The sequence below is a fragment of the Sus scrofa genome, chromosome 2 (genome assembly GCF_054392235.1).
Source record: "Sus scrofa isolate SSC_HxYL_T2T_F1_AM1 chromosome 2, Sscrofa_HxYL_maternal_Yorkshire_Landrace_v2.0, whole genome shotgun sequence".
NCBI classification, from domain to species: Eukaryota; Metazoa; Chordata; class Mammalia; order Artiodactyla; family Suidae; genus Sus; species Sus scrofa.
In genome coordinates, this window is record NC_139384.1 from 63,449,656 (window position 1) to 63,476,919 (window position 27,264).

The 27,264-nt window shown below is 35.0% G+C and overlaps 1 pseudogene; it reads left to right on the forward strand.

Moving 5' to 3' along the window:
• Positions 1 to 6,677: 6,677 nt before the first annotated feature.
• LOC110259589 (olfactory receptor 2T27-like) lies at positions 6,678 to 15,753 on the forward strand (annotated as a pseudogene).
• Positions 15,754 to 27,264: the final 11,511 nt, after the last annotated feature.

A 27,264-nucleotide genomic window follows, 5' to 3' on the forward strand; every position in this document is an offset into this window, starting at 1 on the left:
GATTGTCCCATTGGATTTGCCCTCTGCCATTCTCTTTTCCCAATTATCTTCATGATGGCTATATTCCTTACATCTTTAAGACTTTGCTAAAATATCCCCCCTAAAATGCTGTCAATATTTCTATTTATTTATTTTTTTAGGGCCACAACGTGGCATATGTAGATTCCCAGGCAAGGGGTCAAATCGGAGCTGTAGCTGACAGCCTATGTCATAGACACAGAAACACCAGATTCAAGCAGTGTCTACAACCTACACCACAGCTCACAGCAACACCTGATCATTAACCCACTGAGTGGGGCAGGAATCTAACCCTCATCCTTGGGTAAATTACCAATGAGCCACAATAGAAACTCGTGGATAATAGTTTTAAAAGCAGCAAATACTACCTCATCCTCAATAATTCATTTCCTCCTTTACTCTGTTTTTTTCTTTTTTCTTTTTCCATAGTATTTAAAACTGTATATCACATTATACTGTTTTTGTTTGTTTTGTTTGGTTTCTTTCTTTCTTTCTTTCTTTTTTTTTTTTTTTTTTTTTTTTTGTCTTTTTGCCTTTTCTAGGGCTGCTCCCGTGGCATATGGAGGTTCCCAGGCTAGGGGTCTGATCAGAGCTGTAGCTGCTGGCCTACACCAGAGCCACAGCAACTAGGGATCCAAGCCTCATCTGTGACCTACACCACAGCTCATGGCAACGCCAGATCCTTAACCCACTGAGCAAGGCCAGGGATTGAACCCAAAACCTCATGGTTCCTAGTCAGATTTGTTAACCACTGAGCCATAATGGGAAATCTTGTTTGGTTTCATTTTTATAGTTTTATTGAAATATAGTTGATTTATTATCTTGTGATAATTTATGCTGTACAACAAAGTAATTCCATTATACATGTGTACACATTCATTCTCTTTCAACTTCATTTCCCACATAGGTTATCCCAGAACACAGGGTAGAGTTCTCTGTTCTATACAGGAGGTTCTCATTGGCCAATCATTCCATATACCTCAGTGTGCATATGTCAATCACAAACCCCCAGTCCATCCCTCCCCCTACCTATCCCCTTAGGTAACCATACATTTTTTTAAAGAAGTCTGTGAGTCTGTTTTTGCTCTGCAAATAAGTTCATTTGTAACTTTTTTTTAGATTTCACATATAAATGATCTCATATGATATTTGTCTTTCACAGTCTAACTTCACTTAGTATGATAATCTCTAGGTCCATCCATGTTGCTGCAGATGACATTATTTAATTCTTTTTATGGGTAATATTCCACTTTATATAGAAAATTACAATTTGAAAAGATACATGAACCCCAGTGTTCATTGTAGCACTATTTATAATAGCCAAGATATGGAAGCAACCTAAATATCCATTGACAGAGAGATAGATAAAGATGTGGTACACATATACAATGGAATATTACTCAGCTATAACACTATTTTGTTCACTTAATTTAGAGATTTGTGTGGGCAAGGATTTCTGGAAGTGAAACCAATATCATGGGGAGAAAAAAGAAAAAATAGCTAAATAGGACTACATCATATTTTTAAACGTATTGGTATCAAATGATGCTATCAACAGAGTAAAGAACCAATGCACAAGATGAGAATGTTGATTTAAAAAAATGCTAAGATGCATCTGACCTGACTTCTCCAGGATCTCTTAGAGGGAATTTCCAGATAGTCATGGTGACCGCCAACACAACAGATCATCTTAACACTGGCTCTCTCTTTTTCTTGCTTTAACCCTCACTTCTCTTTCTCCCTTTGGTTCCCTGGATTACATTCTTCAAGAGAAACATTATAACTCAGTTTTTATTTTATAAGATCAAATTTCTGACAAGCTCAGGTGAAGACAGGTTATATATGAAACTAATTTAATAGCAGTTATCTCAAATTGGACCACAATTCTGAAAATGTAGAAGATACAGAAATTTTATAAAGTATCAAAATTAATTATAAAAAAACCCTCAGCCAACCATACTAGAATAATTGAATTATCTTTCTCTTTTCTTTATAGAAAACACCATTGTCTTATAAAGTGCAATCATAAAAGTTCCTGTCACAGCTCAGCGCTTAACGAATCTGACTAGCATCCATGAGGACACAGGTTTGATCCCTGGCTTCTCTCAGGGGGTTAAGGATCCAGCTTTGCCCTCAGCTGTGGTGTAGGTCACGGACAAGGTTTAGATCTGCATTGCTGTGGCTGTGGCTGTGGCCATTAGCTACAGCTCTGATTGGACCCCTAGCCTGGGAACCTCTATATGCCATTGGTGCCACCCTGAAAAACAAAACAAAACAAAAAGTATAATCACAGAATATGCAGCCAGAAATTGTTGGAAAAACGGTTATTAAAGTCATGTGTCAAACAATTAGATGGCAATATTATGTTGGTTGGGGCATTTATTAGCTTTTTCATTTTAAAATTTTATTGGGACATAGTTGACTTAAAATGGTGTATTAGAGTCAGGTTTACAGCAAAGTGGATCAGTTGTACATATATATTACATAGACTTCAGGCTCGGAAAATCTAAATTCCAACATTTATTTATCTACAAGGCACGGAGCATAAAATATGAATTGCATAATAAAGAGTCAACAGATAATGCAGAGTGAGAACATACAACACAGCCCCTTGGCCAAAGATATTTTTTCCCCCAAGGGTAGAGTGTAGGCACTTGTGAGAATATTGGAAAAGAGTGGGAAGGGAGCTTTATATTTTAAATAACTCAAAGATTTTGTTTTCTTATTGTTTTTAGATGTTTCAGTTATATATTTTGAATATATTTTATATATTTTGAATGTTTTTCAGTGCTAAAAGTTGCCTTATAACTAATTACAAGTTAAGGTAGGTATAAAATGTAGCATCTTTACCAAGAGAGTACTGCTTAGGCTGGATTTTTCTCCTTAACCGTGGTAAAGAGGAATGCATAAGGATTTGAAATGTAAAAAGTGAAGAATGGTCCAAAATAATGCCATGAAAAAAGGTTTTTTTTTTTTTTTTCTTTTAAGGTAATTAAGTGCAGAATCCCACAGCCTGATTTATCTAAGGACCACTTAATAACTGCAATTTGTTTGAAAATTTAAAGATTACAATTTTATGAATTAAAAAAAAAGATGAATGAACTTCTCACACTTTCATAAACTGTGTAACAGTAGATTAGGAATAAAGTGCCCCAGGGACTGATATTCTGATGTTAATTATTCTTCCAAATGAGAGTACTGATAATTCAAGCTCTCATTTAAATTGCTTGATTTTTTCTTGTGCCAGCCTACATAATGTAGCTGGTGCCAACTTTCCTTGTTCCATCTTTATTAGCCATTTAAGGAATTGGTTTGACCATCTCTAGGTTCTTAATCTATTTGCTTATTCTTGTCTGTTTGAAAGTACCTCACATTGATTGGGACTGGCCCCTAACCAAGCTAATGTAACATTTTGGTTGTTGAATCCATAGCCATTTGTGCCTTCATATACTTCCTTCTCTTCTTTGCTTCCATTCTGAATACCAGCTCTCAGATCGAAAGTTCTGATTAATGTCTCTTAGTTACCCACACTTACTTAAAAATTGCTGAGAAATTCCTACTTCAGTTCTGTATGATTTTTCTCTGGACAGTAGGTATTTGATCTTCAGTTCAGACCATCAGATCTGGGGAAGACTACAGTGTGAGGTAAGTAAATTTGAGGATGTTTTCATTAACTAATTATGTGATATTTGCAATAGTATCTAATTCTGGACTTACTGGGAAGCTATTTAAAATTAGGAGCCTATTAGGGAAACTTGAGGTTGATAGAACTCAATATTCAAATTATAGGTACTCGAATCAGTGTACTCAGAAATTTTATACCTTTTGATCTGATTTCTTTTCACAGACTCAATTCTCCATTGTATACATTAGGATGTAGGTGATTTCTCTGCTCAAGAAAATTCTATACAGATTCGTTTCACTGTAAGCCTTTAAGAAAGTTCACATTGTTGAAAAAGTTTATTCATTTATAAATTTTTGAAGTATTTATAAGAATAGTTTATCTAATTTTTTTCCACTATTCCATATCCTCAGGTAATTTATGAATATCTTTAACAATAATTTAGATAGTAAAATCTTCCATATTCTGCACTGAAAAACTGACCCATTACACTTTCTTATTTTATACATAGAAATTGAGACAGAACAGAAAATATGAGTGGTTTGCTCAATATCCATAAGTTTATATATGAAGAAGATAAAGACAAGATGTGAAAACATGTTTATGATCCCAAATATTTTTTTTAATGTATACACTATTACACACAAAATGCCAAGAAAATAGATTTCAAGGGTGAGGATAGGAGAATGGCATCTTCTTCTATCTATTTTAATTTTTCTTAAGATTTAGTTGAGAAGGTGTTTAGGGCATTTTGGTCTGCTTTCAGAATAAAGGATATCTTTTGCTTTTATCAAAATTTCTCTACCTTTCTAAAGATTCTAAATGATTTCCCTTTAGAAGAAGGTTAAACAAGTTAGGAAAAAAAAAAAAAGAATTCCACAATTAAAAGTGAGGCTTTATATGAAAACTCTGCTAGGAAAGAAACATAATGGATTAGATTATAAAGAGGATTAAATGGCTTATACTGAGCACCAAATTTTATCTCTGTTTTCTCATAATTCCCATTTATGCCAGCTGTCATTATGGTCTATATGACTTAAACTCTTAGTGCTCTCAAACATCTTCTGAATTAAATGATCACTTAGGATTTTTCCAGTCTTACACAGAGTAGAGTTTAAGAAGAAGGTGGCAGTTTGAAAAACAAAACAAAACAAAAATGTAGCTATGTTCTATTGGATCTGCTATTGTTGGAGAGAAAAGATTTGGAAAGCACTGTGTGATATTTCAGAATTTAACTGTCACTGCTGTTACAGTTTTGCTTAAGACTAACCTAAAACACATCTGTTTTTTAAATATCCATATTTTATGCAAACATTTACATATGCAACATGGGTTGAAATCTGTTTCATTTGCATGTTGTTTCCTTTATCAGCAGAGAGAAGTGATGGACCTCAGTGAGATCATGCTTATTCTTCATTTGCATTTGGACTCCACATATTTGAATAAGTGGAAATTAGGGCTTCATAGCAAGATCTGAAAGGACAAATTTATATATTTGGCCTTGTAGAGAAAACTATAGTCCTAAAGTTTCCAAGACCAAAATAGATAATATTTTTATTAAAATACTTCACTTTGAAACATTTTGATAGCTTGATAAATACAATTAAATATATCTTAATCACAGACCTGTATCAGGAATAACTTTTGAAACAAAACCCAGTGGTTAAAGAGACAAAATCAATGTCTTAAGTAAATATTTTTGCACTAAAAATCAAATAAAGTAACAATTGCAAATAGTGGTTTGGGCACAATTGTTGCAATAAGTGTTATAGATGAAAGAATGTCCTTACCTATAGAGAAATGCTGATTTTGAGAAATCTCCAATATAGAAAAGGGCAAGGGTCATGAACAACGAAATACCAAAGGAAGTGATAGAAAGACAAAATATATGTACCTTAAGGGTTTTTTTTTTTTTTTGGAACAAAAGAGTCACATTAAAGCAAGTTTAGATACTATTAGTGAATGCTGGAGGATATGCCACAAGTGTGTTCCATTGTTGTTCTTTCAGCACCATTGCTCACCAGCTTAATAACAATTTGGTGACAGACTTCAAAAGCCTAATAACCCATTTTCCATGACCTATGTCCATAAAATTAACCCCACAGTATTATACATCATAATCAAACTTAGAAACATTGTGAATGGCAACCAAGTGAGAAATAAGTAGCTAGCTGCATATTACTTTATTCACCATAATGATAATCTGTGTGAAAATAGCACTTTGACATAGAGAGGTATATTTAATAGTATAAAATACCATTAATATTTAATAGTATGTTGGTATTAATATACTATTTTAGTAATAATATGATGTTATTATATGTTAAACATACATATATGAATAAATTGAAAGTATACTAAGGTAAAAATTATGCATAGACATGGAGATAATAGAAATACTTATTATATGGGGGAATCAAGTGTTCCTGATGATTCTTTAATATTTTCTTATTTTCAAATATTACTTTATGTAGTTATATGCTTTGCATTTTTTTAATTTCAGGGAATTAGTCAATACTAACAGATTAGCACAAAATTGCTTTTAAAATCCAAGGAATTCTAGAGATGCTGAAATTTCTTTCCCTTTGTGAAGAGTGCTGGGGAAGATCTCTAGAGCCTCATTAGTGAGTTTCAGTGCTAGAAATAATCATGGTCAAGGCTAGGGATACCTGTGCCCTGAAAGAGAGATTTTGGGGCCCATTTGTCCCCCTCGGGCTTTAACATTTCCCATGGACCAATAGCAATTACCATGCTTAGTTTCTAGTAACCATCTACCGTCTTCTGAATTTATGGTGAAATAATGAGCCGAGTCCTCTAAGGAGCTTGTTCTTATTAAACTTCTGACAAGAAAGGCTGAGTGGGCATTTCCTTCTCTCTCCATGATACAAATTGCTGCTGAATGCTTGCTTTTAATTTTCCCAGTAGTTTCACACAATGAGGCCTGGGGAAGAGAGAAACAGAAAGACACACATCAAAAAGACAGCTGATAAAAACACTGATATAAAACGTGTAATATTTCAAGAATGAAAAAATCTACAATACAATGTGGGTCACATCAATAAGCCTGGCTAGGAATAGGCTTTAATAGTTATAGGGATATCCATCATGACTTAGTTTTGGTGAAATGCACAGAGCGTCCTTGGTATGAATTTCTCATGAAGCAGCCATTTAACTTTCATCACTTCCATCAAACTCTTGTCATAATAATCTGCCTTTGTCATGTCCTCCAATTATACACCAGTTGAGGAGAAGTCAAAACTATAAGCTTCTAATCAAAGGCATTCTTTTTTTTTTTTTTCTTTTCAGGGGCCATGCCTTCAGCATTCAGAGTTCCTAGACTAGGGGTCTAATCAGAACTGCAGCTGCTGGCCTATGCCACAGCCACAGCAATACTGGATCAGAACCACATCTGTAATCTATGTAATGCCAGCTCCTTAACCCACTGAGTGAGGCCAGGAATCAAACCTGCATCCTTGTGGATACTAGTTGGGTTCATAACCTGCTAAGCCACAGCAGAAACTCCCCCAAACCATTCTTAGAGTGTATCTGTGGACATATCTACTGCAAAGATTCTTATTTACCTCCACTCTAAGCTCCTGGAAAGAAGGAACCATGTCATGTACATTCTTTTAGGTCCTTTCACAACTTAAAACTGTGACTCGGTTCCTGCTATAGCTCAGTGGGTTAAGGACCCAACATTTTCTCTCTAAGGATGTGGGTTCCACCCCTGGCCTGGCTCAGTGAGTTGATTGAGGATCCAGCATTGTCACAAGCTGCGATGTAAATCACAGATGCACCTCCAATCCAGTGCTGCTGTAACCGTGGCATAGGCCTCAGCAAAAGCTCCAATTCGACCCCTATCCCATGGACTTCCAAATGCTATAGGTATGGCCATAAAAAGGAGAAAAAAATAACCATGACCCACACAGTGTGCCTCAAGAAGTATTTGTTAAATGAACGAATTTATATATACTTTAGATTATTGGAAAATAATGTAGCGCTCCTGCACTGCCACTAGTTAACTATAGTTCTATAACTCTGAAAAAGTCTCTTAATCTCTTTAAGTCTTACTTTTTTAAGCTATAGAATGGATGAATCAATCAGTGTTGCATAAAATTGTTGGAGAAGGCAAATTAATATTTATGGATTCATCACTAAGCACTGTTATGAATGTGTTCTTACCGCTTTCTTCTTTTTTTTTTTTTTTTTGTCTTTTTGCTATTTCTTTGGGCCCCTCCTGAGGCACATGGAGGTTCCCAGGCTAGGGGTCGAACTGGAGCTGTAGCCACCAGGCTACGCTAGAGCCACAGCAACGCGGGATCTGAGCCGCGTCTGCAATCTACACCACAGCTCACGGCAGCGACGGATTGTTAACCCACTGAGCAAGGGCAGGGACCGAACCGGCAACCTCATGGTTCCCAGTCGGATTCGTCAACCACTGTGCCACCACGGGAACTCTCTCTTACTGCTTTCTAATTTGCTATTATACCTGAACTTTTTGTTAAGTTCTTTCTAATATGGATTGTATTGGATTTTGGTGAACTTGCTTGGATGGAGCTATTTGGAGCCATCATATGTATTCGGGAAAAGGAAAAATCTTATAACAATGCTCTGCATTAGAAATCTGTGTTGGGAGCCACAAAGGTAATTTTAAATTTTCTAGTAGCCACATCAAAAATGTAAAAAGAAACAGGTTAAATTAATTAATTTAATCAATGTTATTTATCAAAGTAAATACAAAATATCATTTCAGCAAGTAGTCAATATAAAAATATTAATGTGGGAATTCCCATTGTGGTGCAACAGAAATGAATCTGACTAGTATCTATGAGGATGCATATTCAATCCCTGGCCTCACTCAGTGGGTTGGGGATCTGGCATTGCCATGAGCTGTGGTGTAGGTCCCCAGTGAGACCAGATCGCACACTGTGGCTATAGTATACTACAACAGCTATAGCTCTGATTCGACCCCTAGCCTGTGAGCTTCCATATGCTGTGGGTGTGGCACTAAAAAAGCAAAAAAATACACATGCACGCACATGCACATACACACTTATAAATGTGGTATGTTGCATAACTTTTTTCATACTAAGTCTTTGATTCTTAATATAATTTGTACTTGTAGCATATCTCCATTCAGAAAAGTCATGTTTGATATCCTCAACAGTCTCCTGTGGCTTGTGGTATCCTACAGGACAGTGCAGATCTGTATGATACACATAGAAAATGTCAAAATTCCCTATCAGATTATAAGTGTGTTAAAATATTATTTAAGTATAAATTTATATTTATATTTGCATATTTAATCATCAGGTTTAAATGAAAAGCCCCTCTTTTGGGAGACAAGACTCTCTAGTTATTTAAATCAGATTTTGCACCATTTTTTTTCTATTAAAACTATATATCAGTTATTGCTTTCATCTGTTTAACCATAATATGAGTTGTGTGTTATCATTCATTAGTTTTCTACTGAGAAAAAGGAAAATGAACACCATTTGACTCTACAAATTTGTGTTTTGATTGTCTTTCTTCTAATAATTTATGGATTATTTCTTAGACTTCAGAGATCTTTTTTTTCCCCTTTCAATGTGGAATCATTATTATTAAAATATCTAACACCTAATAAATATAAGCTAAACACTCAAATTTTACAATGTAGAAATATGTCAAGAATAATGTTAGGTTAGGTAAAATGAGCCAAGGTTATTATCCTCTTATATTCAAAGTGTATGATCCTGATTGATAGTTTTCAAGAACTAGACCCTAGTATAGAAGAAAAGTATATAATGTGGATTCCCCACTGCTTACATACCACTGTATTCTTATTCAATCATACAACTTTTATTTTTATCTTTTAAGACTATTATATGTTTCTATTGTACAGAATTATAGTTCCACATCTGTATACACTATATAGTAATCATTGCCACAAATCTAGTTACCATCCATCATCATTTAACTTTCCATACAACCTCCTTCTCTTCTAGTAACCACTAGTATATTTGCTTATGAGTTTGGTTCCACTTTATTTGTTCATTGTGGGTCTTACAGATTTTATATATGAGTGCATATATCTTTCCAAATTAGTATTTTGTATTCTTCAGGTAAATCCTCAAAGTGAAATAGCTAGGTCACATGGTAGTTCTGTTCTTAAATTTTTGAGGAATCTTCATATTCTTTGCTATAGTGGATGCATCAATGTACAGTCCTACCAACAATGTACAAGGATTCTCTTTTCTCTGCAATCCCCCTACTATTTTTTATTCCTTGTATTATTGATAGTAATCATTCTAATAGGTGTGAGGTAATAGCTCATTGTGGTTTTGATTTGCATTTTTCTGATAATTAGTGATGTTGGGCATCTGTTCATGTGACTGTTGCTTATCTGTATCTTTGGAAAAATGCCTATTTAGATGCTCTATCTTTTTAAATTTGGTTGATTTTTTGTTGTTTGTGCTGAGTTGTATGAGTTCGTTATTTATTTTGGATATTAACCACTTATCAGGTACATGATTTGCAAATATCTCCTATTCAGTAGGTTGCCTTTCATTCTTAAGATGATTTCCTTCACTGTGCAGAAAAATTTGACTTGCTATAGTCCCATTTGTTTATTTTTTGCTTTTTTTTCCCTTGCCTTTGGAATCATATCCACAAAACATTGCTAAAACTAAAGTCCATAAAAGTATTGCTTACATTTTCTTCTGGGAATTTTATTATTTCAGGTTTTACATTCAAGTCTTTTATCCATTGAGTTAATTTTTGCATATGGTGTAAGATAGCAGTCTAGTTTCATTCTTTTCATGTAGCAGTCCAGTTTTCTCAGCACCAATTATTGAAGATAATGTTATTTCCATATTGTATTTCTTTGCTCCTTTGTCGTAGATTAATTCTCTATACATGTTTGTGTGTGTGTGTGTGTTTTCTGGGCTCTTAATTTTGTTCCATTGATTTATGTATTTGTTTTTTGTGGCAATACCAAACTGTTTTGATTACTACAGTTTTGTAATATAGTCTGAAGTCAGGTGGCTTGATTCCTCCAGCTCTGGTCTTCTCTCCCAAGATTATTTTGGCTATTTTGGGTCTTTTGAATTCCACATAATTTTTAGAATTATTTGTTCTATTTTTATGCAGTATGCCTTGGTATTTTAATAGTAATTGCATAAAAATTGTAGATTGATGCAAATCTATATTGGGGTAGTATGAACATTTTTTTTTGTCTTTTTGTCTTCTTTAGGGCCACACCTGCAGCATATGGAGGTTCCCAGGCTAGGGGTCCAATTGGAGCTGTAGCCACCAGCCTATGCCAGAGCCACAGCAACACAGGATCCAAGCCGTGTCTGTAACCTACACCACAGCTCATGGCAATGCTGGATCCTTAACCCACTGAGTTAGGCCAGGGATTGAACCTGCAACCTCATGGTTCCTAATCAGATTTGCTAACCACTGAGCTACTATGGAAACTCCAACATTTTAGCAATATCAATTCTTCTAATTCATGGCAACACAGGATCTTTTCTTTTTATGTATCTTTTATAATTCCTTTCATAAATATCTTACAGTTTTTAGTGTACAAGTTCTGTACCTCCTAGGTTATACTTATTCCTCTTTATTCTTTTAATTGTGATTACAAAAGGGATTTATTTCTTTATTTTTATTTTCAGTAACTTATTTGTGTATAGACATGTTACTGATCTCTATACAGTGAATTTATATATTGGAACTTTACTAAATTTATTTATTAGTTCTAACAAATTTTGGTGGGATCTTTAGGGTTTTTAATAAACAATATAATATAATCTTCAAATAGTGACCATTTTACTTCTTCTTTTGAAATTCAGATTAATTTTATTTCTTTTTCTTGCCTAAGTGCTGTGGTTAGTACTTCCAAAACTTCATTGAATATAAGTGATGATAGAGGGCATCCTTGTTTTGTTCTCGATCTTAGAGAAAAAGCTTTCAGCTTTTCACCATTGTGTATGATGTGGGTTTATCATACATGGTCTTTATTACATTGAGGTAATAAACTCTACATACTTTGTTGAGACATTTTTATCATAATGAATATTGATTTTTTTCTACATCTATTGAGATCATTATATGGTATCTAGCCTCCATTTTGTTAATATGATGTACCAATTTGATTAATTTGAAAATGTTGAACCATCCTTGCATCCCTGGAATAAAGCATAATTGATTGTGGTGTATGACTGTTTTAATACATTGTTGGATTTAGCTTGTTAACACTGGTAAGGATTTTTGCATCTATGTTCATAAAGGATATAGGTTTTCAATCTTCTTTCTTCAAGTGGTGTCTTTTATTTTGATACCAAGCTAATGATGGCTTTGCAAAATTTGCTGGGAAATTCACTCGTGTTAAAAGTTTTGGAAGATATTGAGAAGGATGGTTGTTAAGTCTTCGAATTTCATTTTTTAGTAAAACCATCTGGTTTTGGGCTTTATTTTATTTTGTTGGGAGATTTTAGTTAGTGACTCAATAATCTTACTAATAATTGATTTGTCCAACTTTTCTATTGCCTCCTGATTCAGTCTGAATATTTTGTGTATTTCTAAGAGTATTTTCATTTTGTTTTAGTTTTTGCAATTTCTTGGCATGTAATTGTTCGTAACAGTCTCTTGTTATCTTTATATTTCTTTAGTATCAGTTGTGATTTCTTTTCTTTCACTTCTGATTATTTATTTATGGTCTCTTTTTCTTTGTTAGTCCCATATAAATGGCTTGTTAACTTTATCTTCTCAAATAACCAGTTCTTAATTTTACCAATCTTTTCTATTGTTCTTGTAGTCTCAATTTCACTTACTTTTACTCTGATTTTTATTATTTCCTCCCTTCTACTAATTTTGGGATTTATTTGGATTTCTTTTTCCTGTTTCTTTAGGTATATATTTAGAATGTATATTTGGGATGTTCTGCTTTTTTTTTTTTTTCTTTTTAAAAATTAAAGTACAGTTGATTCACATTTTTTCTTCAATTTTTGTTTTACAGCAAAGTGACCCAATCACACACAGTTCCCTATAGGATCCCATTGCCCATCCATTCCAAATGTTAGAGTTTTTATTTTTTGCTTCTTTAGATAACAGCTATGCTGTGAACTTCCATCTCAGCTTTTGCTATATCCTATACATTTTTAAGTGTTGTATTTCTGTTGTCTTCTGTCCTTAGCTTTTTTTTTAAATGTCTCCTTTATCTTATTTGATGGTGCATTGTTTGTTAAGTATCATATTGTTTGTTATTTTTCCACATTTTCCCCTCTTTCTTTTCTTGTGAATAATTTCTAGTTTTACTCCATTGTGCTAGAGATGGGAGTTAATATGACTTCAATCTTAAGAATGTTGAGACGTGACTCATGACCTAACATTTCATATGTCCTGATGAATATTGCAGGGGCACTTGAGAAAAGTGTGTATTTTGGTGCTTATGGATGAAATGTTCTATATATATATTAAGTGTATATGGAAAAATGTGAAGGTTAAGTCCACTGTTTTCTTACTGATTTTTGGTCTGGATGATTTTTGCATTGATGTAAGTGAGATGTTAAAATTTACTGCTAATATTCTATTGTTTTCAATTTCCCTATTTAAGTCCATTACTATTTGCTTTATATATTTTAGTACTCCTATGTTGGGTACATATACATTTATAAATGTATTTTATTATTGGATTGATCCCTTTATCATTATGCAATGCACTTATTGTCATTTACTAGTCTTTCTTTTAAAGTCTGTTTTGTCTGATATGAGTATAGGTAACCAACCTTCACTTAATTTCCATTTATATAAAATATTTTTGCCATCACTTCACCTTCAGTCTAAATGAGTACTTACTTCTGAAGTGAGTCTCTTCTGTGTAGCAAAATCAATTTTTTAAATAAAATATACTTACTTCCATTTTGTTAATTTTTTTCTGGCCACAACCCCAGCTACTGCTCTGGTACACTGGTGAGCCGGGCTGCCCCTCAGAGTGGCTGCAAGTTATGTCCATGGCAACTTCAGGGTGCTGGTGATTGATGTTATTGGTCAGCTGTCTGTGAGTTCCAGCTGAGGCCCAGGAGTGTGTGGGGCCCTCAGTAGGCTATGCCCACAGGTAATAACAAGTTAGATGAGAATTTATGAAATGGCAACTGCCAGCACCAGGATAGTCTGAGATCACAAAAACTGGATTTCACAGATGTTTCAGTCCCCCAGGTGTATCCCAAATATCTCCTGCCTCTCTGGTACATGCTTCAAGATCAGTAATAAAAAGGTCCATCCAATTTTCAATATGGTGGCTTTGGACTGTTTTTTGGATTGCATCTGCATGCAAGTCCTTTAAGAGCAAGCTTCCCATTCCCTGTAGTTATATAGTTTTCCTTGAGGTATTCCCCATTTTGGTTTTTAAAATCAAGTATTTGGGATGGGGCTTCTCTGTCCTATGCAAGATCTGAGGGTTGGGATATCTGATGCAGAGATAAAATTCCTTGATCCTCAGGAAAAAAAAAAAAATCTTTGAGATCCAGCCTGATGGTTGTTTGCTACTGCTGAGATGTGGTTTCTTTCTTTGATGTAACATTAATCTGTTTCTCCTGTCCATCTCAGTGATTTCCTTCTTTTTACCTTTTGCTATGGAGACTCTGTTCATCTAGTTTTTAGGTACCTCTCAAAGGGATTTATTCCACATTTGTTTTGCCCAGGAGAGGAGATGGGATTAGAATATCTCTATATTTCCATCTTGACCCCTCATTGTAATCTGTTTTATGTATGTCTACCTCAATGTAAGATTGTGCTTAAACAAAATTAAATAAATAAATACTCTGAGCCAATGGGAACACTTCCAAGTTAAGAAATAATAGTAAATCAAGAATATCATCCTTAAATGAATGATGGTATGGTGTAACATAATATAATATTTTTGTGGATGTCCTTCCAGGAAATGAAAAGTTTTGAGCTTCATGAATGAAGGTGGGTGGTCTACTTAGGAACCAAAGTTAAAAACTAATTTCTTAAAGAAAACTATAATGGGAATTAACCACAGGAAGTATTAGAAAAGTGGGCTATTACCCAATGAGAAGTGATTACTTTGTTTTGCTTTCTCTGTGGCCTCATCCCATTTTAAATAAACCTAATATTTTTCTTTTGGCACAGCTTTACCTACCATGTTTATCTCTTTTGTGTAACCTACAGTTATGGAGTGGGGCAATATAGTCCTGGGCTTGTTCAGCAATACTCGTTTCCCTTGGCTTCTCTTTGTCTTCATCTTCCTGGTCTTTGTCATCTCCGTAGCCAGCGACACCATCATGATCATCCTCATCCATGTGGACTCCCACCTTCACACTCCCATGTATTTCCTGCTCAGCCAACTTTCCATAATGGACATCCTGTACATTTCCACCATTGTGCCCAAGATGCTGGTTGACCAGATGGTGGGCCAGAGGGCCATTTCCTTTGCAGGATGCACTGCCCAGCATTTCCTCTACTTAACCTTGGCAGGGGCTGAGTTCTTCCTCCCGGGACTCATGTCCTACGACTGCTACATTGCCATCTGCAACCCTCTGCGCTATCCTGCCCTTATGAGTCTCAAGGTCTGCTTGTTGATTGTGTTGTTGGCCTGGCTAGGAGGGTCCATAGATGGCTTCTTGCGTACACCAATCACCATGCAGTTCCCTTTCTGTTCTTCTCGGGAAATCAATCACTTCTTTTGTGAGGTACCTGCCCTTCTGAAGCTCTCCTGTATGGACACATCAGCCTATGAGACATCCATGTATATCTGCTGCATTATGATGCTCCTCATTCCTTTCTCTGTCATCTCAGCCTCTTACACAAGGATTCTCATCACTGTTTATAGGATGAGTGAGGCAGAGGGGAGGTGAAAGGCAATGGCCACTTGCTCCTCACACATGGTGGTTGTCACCCTCTTTTATGGGGCCGCCATGTATACCTATGTTCTGCCTCACTCTTACCATACCCCTGAGCAGGACAAAGCTGTGTCTGCCTTCTACACTATCCTCACTCGCCTGATCAACCCACTCATTTATAGCCTCAGAAACAAAGATGTCACAGGAGCCCTACAGAAAGCTCTGGGGAGCTGCTTGTGCTCAGCGTAAATAACCACCTTCTAAAGAAACTATATTTGCTGCTAGAAGTTTGAAGAAAAGAATATAATATTTATTTTCAATCTTATTTTTTACTTTTTCTTTTTGGCCACCCTGCAGCATATGGAGTTCCTATGCCAGGAATCAGATCCAAACTGCATTTGCAATCGAGGCTGCAGCTGCAGCAATGCCAGATCCTTAGCACCCTGTTCTGGGTGTGGGATCAAACCTGTGCCTCAGGGCTTCAGAGAGGCCACTGATCCACATTGCACCACAGAGAGACTTTATCATCACCTTTGGATTTAAATATACTCTGCCTAAAAATAATGTCATCCTCATGTTAGCAATTGTGAGGCATTTTGGGATTTGGAAAGCTGACAGTGGGGTTTTTGACTATTTCATTATTTGAAAGCTAAGAGTGTTTTTAACAATAGATGGTTTTTAATTGAATGGGAATAAAATAGGTGTTTCAGTAACCATCTATCTGATTTTCAAAAACTCTGCCTTCCACTGGAGACTATGCAGTTGTCTGTTTCTTGCTATGTTCAGTCATAGGAAGAGAAATACTCATTTCTTCTACTCTTCTATGTTTTCAGCAGTCTCTTTTTAGATACTCTACACACTGACCACTTCAAAAACAACAAAATGTCAAATATGATTTTGATTGTATTTTGAATGTTATTTTACTATCTAATGGACTATTCTGCAAATAAGGATTATGGTCTTCCAAAACATTTAATTCAATCAAACTAGTATTGGCATAGTCATTATTTAAATAAATTTGGTTTGACTCTATGTAATTAATTTTTTCAACTGAATCCCATTAATGTGGTTAGTAGATACCAGTCATCAATTTTTGGAGTAGACTGGCACTTTTTTTTTTTTTTTTTTTTGGTTTTTTCGCCTTTTCTAAGGCCGCTTCCGCGGCACATAGAGGTTCCCAGGCTAGGGGTTTTAATCAGAGCTGTAGCCGCCAGCCTACACCAGAGCCACAGCAACACAGGATCTGAGCTGCTTCTGCAACCTATACCACAGCTCGCGGCAACACCGGATCCTTAACCCACTGAGCAAGGCCAGGGACCAGACCTGCAACCTCATGTTTCCTAGTTGGATTCGTTAACCACTGCGCTACAATCGGAACTCCTAGACTGGCATTTTTACTTCTTCTCCATAAAATTTTGAGAAAACCATCCCATACTGGTGGATCCATTGTTAAAAAAAAAAAAAAATGTGATTTTGAGGCTTTTGTTAACATAGATGGTTCTACATTATCATTCTTCTCAATAATCTGATTTAATAGGTACAATCAGGACAGTTTTAAATCACATATTTTTCAAGGTATTTAAATTGTCCAGTGGCCTAATATATCTCCTTTTCATAATAATGAGACTCTTTTGAGAAAAAAAAGTTTGATTTATTCTTTTGAGAATTAATATTTCTGTCTTTTTTTTAATTTTTGCTTTTTAGTGCTGCACCTGTGGCATCTGGAAATTATGAGGCTAGGGGTTGAAACGGATTTGCAGCTTCTGGTCTACCCCACAGCCACAGCAATGCAGCATACGAGCCACATCTGTTACCTAAGCCATAGCTCATGGCAATTCCGGATCCTTAATTCACTGTGCAAGACCAACATCGAACCCATAACCTCATGAATACTAGTCGGATTCATTTCTGCTTTGCCACAACAAGAACTCCAGTATTTTCCATTTGATATTTATTTAGCTTAATTTATTTAATCATTTGAATGGTCATAAGTAACCAATATACTTCTGAAGTAGAAAAAATGTATTTTTTTTTCTTTTCTATGCTTTTTCCTGCTTGACTAAAATCATTCTAATTTGTTCCTTAGTCTTTCTGTCTTCCTACCAATCTTGGAGTTTATTTATCTCAAACTTCATTACCTAAGAAGTAAATATTTTGCATTACAAAAATGGAAATATAATTATATATAAGCTCATTTAAAATATATGCATTCTGGAGTGGTTTAAAAATGCATAAATAAGTTAGCTGGGAAATGACATATGCTTCAGAAAATCCAATGCTTCCACATCTTGGAAAAGAAGAGGAGAGACATCTCATTATAGAAATTTCAAAGGCACCTTATTTTTCTATCTTGCATTTCCATATTGGTAAAAAATAAGATTTTTAGTGTCATTAAATATAAGCATCTGTCCTATTTTCCCTCAAAAACACACATATTAGAATCAGAATTTAGAATCAAATTTTAGATTCTACCATCATGCTTCAAAGTCTTAGGATATCTCAACTCAATACTTTAGTCTCTTTGAAATTTATTTTCTATCACCTGTGTCATGGAGAGAATGATTCAGACTAGTTTTGGAAGTTTTGGCTTTTTCTGATGTAGAAATAGTGAATATGCTTTTAAGTGGATTCTGGATAGGAAGGAAATACTGATATAAGGAAAATTGCGTTCTCATTAAAATAATGCTTTGGCATTATAACTCTTGTTAAGCTTTAACTCTATGCAGACAAATTTACTATGTCAGGTTTAGCAAATTAATTTAATTTCATGAAACCCTTCCTGTCAATGTATTAAATTATTCTAACCTAGCTTTTTTCCTCAGAGGCATACTTTTAAGAGAATATTAAATAATAGGTTCAAAGCAAATTTAGTTTTGGAAGGTGCTATCTGCCATAAGGTATTATTATAAATAACTCACCATTATAGAAAAGGGACAGTGAAACATCCTTCACTTACCTATTTCTAGTCCAGGAGTGGTCTTGCCTCTTGACTTTGAACTTAATGCAGAATTCTCTCTTGGAGAGCTGAGGCTACAGAAGTGACTGATATACTTTAATACAAGATCTTTGATGAAACATACAGACGATGTTTCAAGGACTAATGTTAGTCTGTCCATAACACAGCATTGTGATAAAATAATAGTCATTGACTGGTGTGTATTATGAAGGGCTTTATATCATAAGATTACTTGACAGTAATTTCTACATAACTTCATAAACTGAAGAAAACAGACAAGAACACCCTAATATAAAAAAGTATCTTCTTGGAATGAAACAATGTAACCACTTGTATAGAATTTGACATTACTCCTTTCTCACCCAGCTAATTAAAAGGGACCACATGTATATTTGCGTTTTTCTCCAGCTTAGTTTTAGACATACAGTTTTCAGTCAAATGATAAGTTGAATAAATAAAATAAATATCACATTTTTAATACTTTTCAACATCAGCTGTATTCTACCCTCTAGAGTAGTATTAAGCAAATCAAAGGCATATTTGCCTTTAGTGGGTTCTTATTTTCCTCAATTTTAGCTTTTTTCTCCCTCTTTTCTCTATACCTTCTTTTGTCTTTCCTGATTAATATCCCCCTACTCCTTTCCTAACAATCCATACCTCCCAATCCCTTTATTTCTTCTCCTTTACTCTCCTTTGCTCTTGTTTTTTACCATTCCTACTTTTTTTTTCCTGTTATTTTGACTATGCTTTAGCACTCACTGATGATGTTCTTCTCTAGTGCAGCATGGGATGTGAATTTTGCTAGATTGCCATGATATCTAGACACTTAGGAATTTTAGGGTCTTTTATTTATTTTTTGAAATTTACTTAATTTTTTTTTATGGCCACAAGTGTGGGATGGCTAGGTGTCAAAAAGAAGCTGCAGATGGCAGCCTTTGCCACAGCCACAGCAACAATGGATTTGAGCTACATCTGTAACCTAAGCAATGCCAGATCCTTAGCCCACTGAGGGAGGCCAGGGATCAAACCTGCATCCTCATGGACGTTATGTGGGATCCTTAACTGGCTGAGCCACAATGGAAACTGCTAAAGGTCTTTTAAAAACAGTCTTCTGCAATGTCTTAATAATAATATGAGAGAGAAAAAAAGATGAAACTTTAATGTAGAGATGCTTTTAATGGAAATATACTTAACATAGATGTGTTTGTCTTGGTTAGATGTGCTTAGTTATGGCCAGAAGAATGTTTGAATAATGGAAAATGTAGGCAAATCTAATACTGCCTTATTAATTGTATGCTTGACATTCCTCTTTGGTTCTGCTTTATCAAAATAAATAATTTTTAGTTTAAAATAGATGGATTTTCCCCAACATTTATAATCCACTGTTCCATAGTGAGGCAGATAAATTTAGAGATTAATATTCCCATCTCTCAGCAGAGACCTTATTCTCAACATTTGATTATGCATCCCTCTATCTTGGGTGCCTGATCCTATATCTGTGCTTTGGATAGGTTCTGTCATTGCTTATGACTGCTGCTTTGTTATTTACATCAACAATTTTATTTAAAATGTAGACTTAAGTTTTAGTGATTCCCAGTCTTTGTTTAGAGATATTCCAGAGCACCTTCAATAGCTCAAGAGAAGTATTTTAAACATGATTTTATTCACTTTATTATTTGTAGCCAATAAATATATTAAACCTACCTTGGATAAGTGATAGGTTTCTTGTAGATGAAACAATCAGAATAAACAATGAAAATTTTAAAAAAAGGAAATATTATTTAAATTCTGCATTTTGGAAAATTGGGGTTTGCTGTAACCTTAGAGACGATTGTGCCAAACCTTTGTATTAATGATGAAAAAACAATCTCTGAGAAGAAAATCCCACTTCCAAAGACATACAGAAAATGGCAGAAGCATGGCAGTAACCCAGGTATCCTTCTTCCAAGTTCAGGATCTTTAGCACATCCCCTGAGGCTTTTTATCATTCCTCCAAGGAGATGCTTGAATTATATAATTTATGAGTCATTGTTTAGAGTTGATATTCTATCATCTCTGAGATTATTTCCTCCCAGTTCTTTGTGTCTCCATGGTTTTTACTTTCATGTTTGAGGTTTCAGTTTGGAAATCTAATATATGTCTCTATCTTTAAGGAAAATTAGAGTTAAACTCTTTAGAAAGGTAGAAGGAATTTCCTAAGAATATATTAATTTAGGACTTAATAATAAAAAAAAAAAATAGTGAGGATTTTTTCCAAAAAGAATGTGATCAGGATAGAGTAGGATAATCAAATAGTTTAAAAATCCCACTAGGGAGAGTTCCCACTGTGACACAGTGGATTAAGAGTCTAACTGTTGTGGCTCATGTTGCTGTGGAGGTGCATGTTCGATTTCCAGCCTGGGGCCAGTGGGTTGAAGGATCCAGTGTTGCCACACCTGTGGTGTGGGTCATTACTGGTGCTCAACTTCAATCCATTGCCTGAGTACTTCTATGGGCTATGGATGCAGCCATAAAAAAAAAAAAAAAAAATTCCACTAGGGCATTAAAGACAGAAAAGAGAATTTTAAGGGAGTTTGGGAGACTGCTGTCAGCTAATGCCCATCCAAGAAAAGAATTCAGTAAACTAGCAAAAACACTACCTGTAAGAAAGCCCAAGTGCATCTAAATGCCAAACACACTCAAGCCACAAACCCTGACAGTTAAAACACAAGACAATAGATATGAGGTCTAATAAATATTGCTAGGGATACCATAAATGGTCCACAAAAAAAAAGTACGACTGTGTTCCTGGAGTATTAAATTTAAAGTTGTCATATGCTCACTGGGATAAACTGGGATGGCTGTTGACTGATAAATCAACCTCTTGGTAGCTGTAGCTGCTCAGGTATTATCAAACTCATTTAGGACTGAGAAGACCAATATCCAGCTGATCTTGGTGGGACTTTAGTGAGCAGTGTCACACTAGAAGGAAAAGTATATTCAATGCTATTTCATATCTAATTGAAAGACTTTTACATTTATAGATAATTCCAATAAAAAATCTTTAAGAAGAATTAGCTAGTTAATGAATAGTATTCTAAATTGTTGGAATTTTTTCATCTGTAATACAGAGGGTATGAGGTATAAGATCTATGCTAATAAATTTCTGATGTTTAGAAATTGTATAAGTAATATAAAGCTTGGGAGGTGAGGAAACAGAAGTATATATCCTATATACTCTAGGATTATCCATTCTATAGTATATATAGGATGGATAATCAACAAGGTCCTACTGTATGGCACAAAGAACTATTTTCAATACCCTGTGATATACCAAAATTGAAAAGAATATGAATGTGTATATATATATATAAATATATATATATAAAAAACTGAGTCACTCTGCTGTACAGCAGGAATTAATATATCGTGAATCAAATATTCTTCAAAAAAATTTAAACATATAAGTAACATATCCATCAGCAGGCCTAAAGTGTGAAAACCATTCTATCATGATATTTATCATCATCATAGAAATTATTATTAGTTAAGCTGCTTATCTTTCAAAAAAGACCACTTACCTTTCTAGAGAAATTAAGTGATTTTGTTTTAGAAATTTTAATTTATCACATCTTTAATATCTTAATATGGTGATGCAAAATAACTTTTAGAAAACATGTTTTGTTTTACTCCATAACGTTTCTTTCTTCTTTCCCCTTCCTTCATGTTTCCCTCCCTACTTTCTTCTCTTTCTCTGCCTTTTCTTTGTTCTTTATAATGTCTCCTTTATTTCATATTGCATACAAATTCCTTCTCCACTACTCACTAGATGAATGACTACGAAAAAACAATTAACCTCAGTATTAAATACACATCTTTAATATAACTGTCCCCAAACAAAATAGGACAATGCCATGAAAAAGAGGGATTTTTTTTTTGTTTATCCCAACCCATTTTAGAATTTTAAGCTTTAATTTTAAACTTAGAATGAATCTTATTGTCATATCCATATTATATTTTTTTTATTATTCTGAGAGATGCCAGGATTAGGTAAGTAATTTTATGAAGAATTATCAATAAATGATTACAACCTTTCCCTTGGGAGAAGAAAGAACAAACTGACACCACTGGACTTTGGCTGATCCTCCTCTAATGAACAAGATGAACCCAGGAACCATAGCTTAATTACTAAACTAGGGATTGCTCCTGCAGGATGCTGAAATCCAGTATTAATTAAAAGCTTACTTTTAACATAGCCCCACCTCTATATTCAAGTATTTAATAAGTCTGCCATTTCACTTTTGCCTAACTAAGGCTTGGGCTCAGCTGCTCTGAGGTAAGAGCTAATGTTTTCATGGAAAACACATAGAACTTTTCTTACAAACTGGGATTTTTTTTTAGGCATCATTCTGTGACTATTAGAATGAATCATCAAGATTAAGAAGGATAAGTTTGATTAGGAAGTACAAATTTATACATTCACCTTTGGAAAGAGGATACATTGATTTGATGCCAGAAAGCTAAAGAGAATCTGGTAATAGTGTAGAATGGCTTGAATGTATTTAAAAAGAGAAAAAGTGTATGTAAGAGCTCATGACTGGAAAATGCCATATTTTTAGACCTTAATGGTTTGGATATACATTTCTAAAGGAAAAACAAGAATTGCCCTCTGTATAGGGCAAGTGTTATCCTCTTTGTACGTAGTTAGTTGTAGGTGGAGGTTTTTTGCATCGTTGGGAGGAAATGAAAATGCACTGAATTATTTATTTTTTTTCTGATTATCTTCTAAGTTCCCTTTTCCCTTTCCTACTCAATATGCACACTTATGTGTTCTAAGAGTGCCCCCAAATAACATATCTTTGTTTTTTGTAGACAAACAACATTTCTTAAAAAAATCTCCTGAGAATCTTCCTACCATGGGTATATCAGAGACCATTGAGCTGAGAAACTGTAGTGGAATGGCCTTATGTCTACATTTCAGATATTTACTTGTACCATGCAATCATAAGCACATTATATTAGGAGCCAGACATGTCAGCTTCTTATGATCCTCTGTCACTCCTAGTTTTATGCTGTTGTTCTTTCCCTCTGATCCTTTACTCATTTATAGCATTAGTATAGTGGAGTAGATTTTCACTATGGCTGATTCTTTTATTTCTATTTATCATTGCACAAACTGATACCACTGCTCATAAGGCTATATCTCTGAATCGAAACAGTAGCTATCCTTCTGGCATCTGACAACTTTAAATTTAATACTCCAGGAACACAGTTGTACTTTTTTTTCTGGACCATTTATGGTATCCTTAGCAATATTTATTAAGTAAATTGATATCTGACTTTAGAACACATGCTGTTTCTACTGAATTAATTCTTGGTGCCATATATGTTCAATGAATGTTATCTACATGCTACTATAGTTTAAATTTTTAAGCAAGGAAAGGCTTCTCTCTTTTTCATATTTGATTTCCCATTTTGAGTATTTCCAAATTGACTGTGAGAGTGGTAAGGGAAAGTAGAGGGTTAGTTTCCATTCCATTGATTAAATCAGTTACCATCTGAATGAACAGAGCAGGCCAAGGGTATTTATGGACACATATGACTATGAGCATTAGAGATAAAGTATGGAAAAATAAACAAATTCACATCATTGGATACTAAGTTTCATAGGGATAAACAGGGAGAATCTGATTATTCAATAACTGAAACAATGCCCAACAATTTCCTAATATATAAAAATAGATAAATGAGTATAGTTCTAAGTGGTGTAGGTAAAGAAAAAAGAAAAAAAAAAGTAGTTCACTGGTCACAGCCTAGTGAGGCTTCAAAGAAATTATTTACAGTGTATAATATTAATCAACTTGCTTTCAACCTTATAAAACTGTCATATACCTTTACTATTTCACCATGTATAATGGCTTATCAAACAACTTACATTTGTATTTAATTTCCAAATGAATCAAAAATCTCTCAGCCTTCACTTCCAGCCCCAGGATAAGCCAACCCCAGTCTATTCCACACACAGTAGCCCTCCAAGGCACCCTTTAGCTACAGTTATACTGGGCATTTCTTTACACATTTATGCCATGGTAATTCTTGTTTGCTATCTTTTTTCTGACATTGTTTACACCATTGATGATGCTTTTCTCTCTCCTTTTTAAGCCTCAGACTTTAAAGTCAGCTCAGCTTCCATCTCTGATATTGTAGTTTTTTCTAACCAAACTTATTCCAACCTTCTCTTGGTTCTTATTGTATACTACCATTTTTAAAGCAGTTATCGCTTATGTGCTCATTAAATGTTTCCTGCTTTAAAGTTTTATAAATCTCAATCTGAGTCTCTTTCTGCTTGAGGTGGAGAATTACACAGAAAGAACAGCCAGCTTTTATCCTATATCTATAGCCATGCTTGATTCCTGGCAGGGGGTGTATTTTGCATTTTTCCATGAGATGGTCAATGAAGTGTGGCAACTGGAGGAGACAGAGGAGAGATTCAAATAAAAATAAAATTTGTTATATTCAAGATCCTAAAGACAGGAGCCACAGCATACCAAACAAGGGCAGGAAAAGTCACCAGGATAGTTGGAGGCAGAAGGCAGGAGCAGGGAGAAAGCACTGGGCCACAGCCATTATTGGGATTTCCACTGAAAAAAAATAAGGCAGGGCAGTGGAAAGAGTTTAGGATTAGATGGTTTGAATAATTTTGGCTGGCTTCGGAGTGATTTCTGTTTTCCAGGTACTTAGTTCTGGAATGATTCAGGTAGAGAAAATTGCCTCCAGGGGTGCACAAATGCCAGCGAGGAGGTCTGTCTCAAAACTGATAAGTCTGCACATCAAAGACATGCTGAACACTTCTCTATCTCTAAAAACTGGCTAGCCCAGGGAGGGCAGTCTCTCCTTAGGTAAAACTGTTTTCTAAGATGTCAAAACATCATATGATACAGATGATTTAAATATGTACCTATAGTGAATAAGGTCCCAAGACCTCACCATCTTGGACATTCCTTCTCCCTGGTAGGATATCACCTAATTCTTTTTATAAGATCTCTTTTTGCAAAAATGCTCTAGAGTCTGAATTGTGTGTGGATTCCTGTAGCTTCTCCCAGAATAATTCCAGTACTACTGTCCTAAAAGAGGCAGCTTCTACCAGGTGGGCTCTGCACAGAGACCCTCTTTGACGTCCTTACCTCTTCTCACCACGTGGTACATCAGAGACTAAATCAAGGTGTCTTGAAAAACTTGCCCATTCTTTCCCATGACAGAGATCCAGAGTTTGGATCTTCCCACACCCCATCCCCTTCCCTACCACCAGTGACTATGTAGCTATGGTGGGTGATTTTTTGATTAATCCTGGAGGTCAGAGGATTTTCTGACTTGAACAGTAGAAAAGCCTATGACTGAGATCATGAGATACAAGTTTGTTCATTTTCTTTTTTTCTTTTTTTTTTTTTTTTAAGAAGGGCTCTAGTTATAGAGTGAAATAGGAGAAGACTCAAGAGAAGGGAATAATGATAATAATGATGATAGTAGTAGAAAGATTACTGATGGGGAATGGAATCCTGGATCTTGTATGTTAAAATAAATCAAATCACAAAAATCACACATCACATAAAACAATAATAATGACACTAATGTTAAAATTAGATGCTGGAAACTTATGTACATGGAAGTAAATAATAAAATGTTATTTTGTTCATAATGTGGATATTGTCACCGCTAAATTATTGTGTCAAATATGCCACAGCACTATGTTAATTTTATGTTTAGATCATGTGTCAGTGGTTTTATATATTTGATTAATTGACTAAAGTAAAATATGAACCTCTGTATTCAAGCCCCTTATAGTGCTATGACTTTCACAGGATCTGTTTCTTTCATGCAAATATTCTGTCCCTTACACAAACACAGACATTCACACACAGACCCACACACACATGCACATACAAACACACACACTCCCAACCACCCTGTATCCAATGTGTGGTTCTTTTATTAACTGAGTCTCTGGTTGTTTTAAAAATAATGAAAAAGTCTTTCTAAGGTTCTTTTTTCTGCTTCAGCTTTCATATTCTATTAATCTACGATCTACACTGAGAGAGGATCTAGTAAAGTAAAAGCAAAAAAAAAAAAAATATGCATTCCAATATTTTTTTTCTCAGAAAAGCTTTTTATTTTATAATTTTTATTTTTCTATTATAGTTTATTTATACTATTCTATCAATTTTTACTTTACAGTAGAGACCCAATCTCATACAGATATATATATAATTTTTTCATATTATCCTCCATCATGTTCCATCACAAGTGACTGGATATAGTTCCTTGGGCTGTACAGCTGGATGCCATTGCTTATCCACTCCAATTGCAAAAGTTTGCAACTATTAACCTCAGACTCCCAGTTCACCCCACTCCCCACCCCTTAGTCAAAGATATTAAGGCAATGAGAAAGTTTTAATTTGTTTATTATTTTGTGGAGTCCAATCTGAATGTTTCTATGAAATAAAATCATTTGGCCCTTTTTTTTTTTTTTTTTTTTTTTTTTTTTTTTTTGTTATTTCTTGGGCCGCTTCCACGGCATATGGAGATTCCCAGACTAGGGGTCTAATCGGAGCCGTAGCCACCAGTCTATGGCAGAGCCACAGCAACGCGGGATTCGAGCCGCGTCTGCAACCTACACCACAGCTCAGGGCAACACCGGATCGTTAACCCACTGAGCAAGGGCAGGGACCGAACCCGCAACATCATGGTTCCTAGTCGGATTCGTTAACCACTGCGCCACGACGGGAACTCCCATTTGGCCCATATTTTGATTGTAAAGCAACTTTATAAATTTTCTTAGGCAA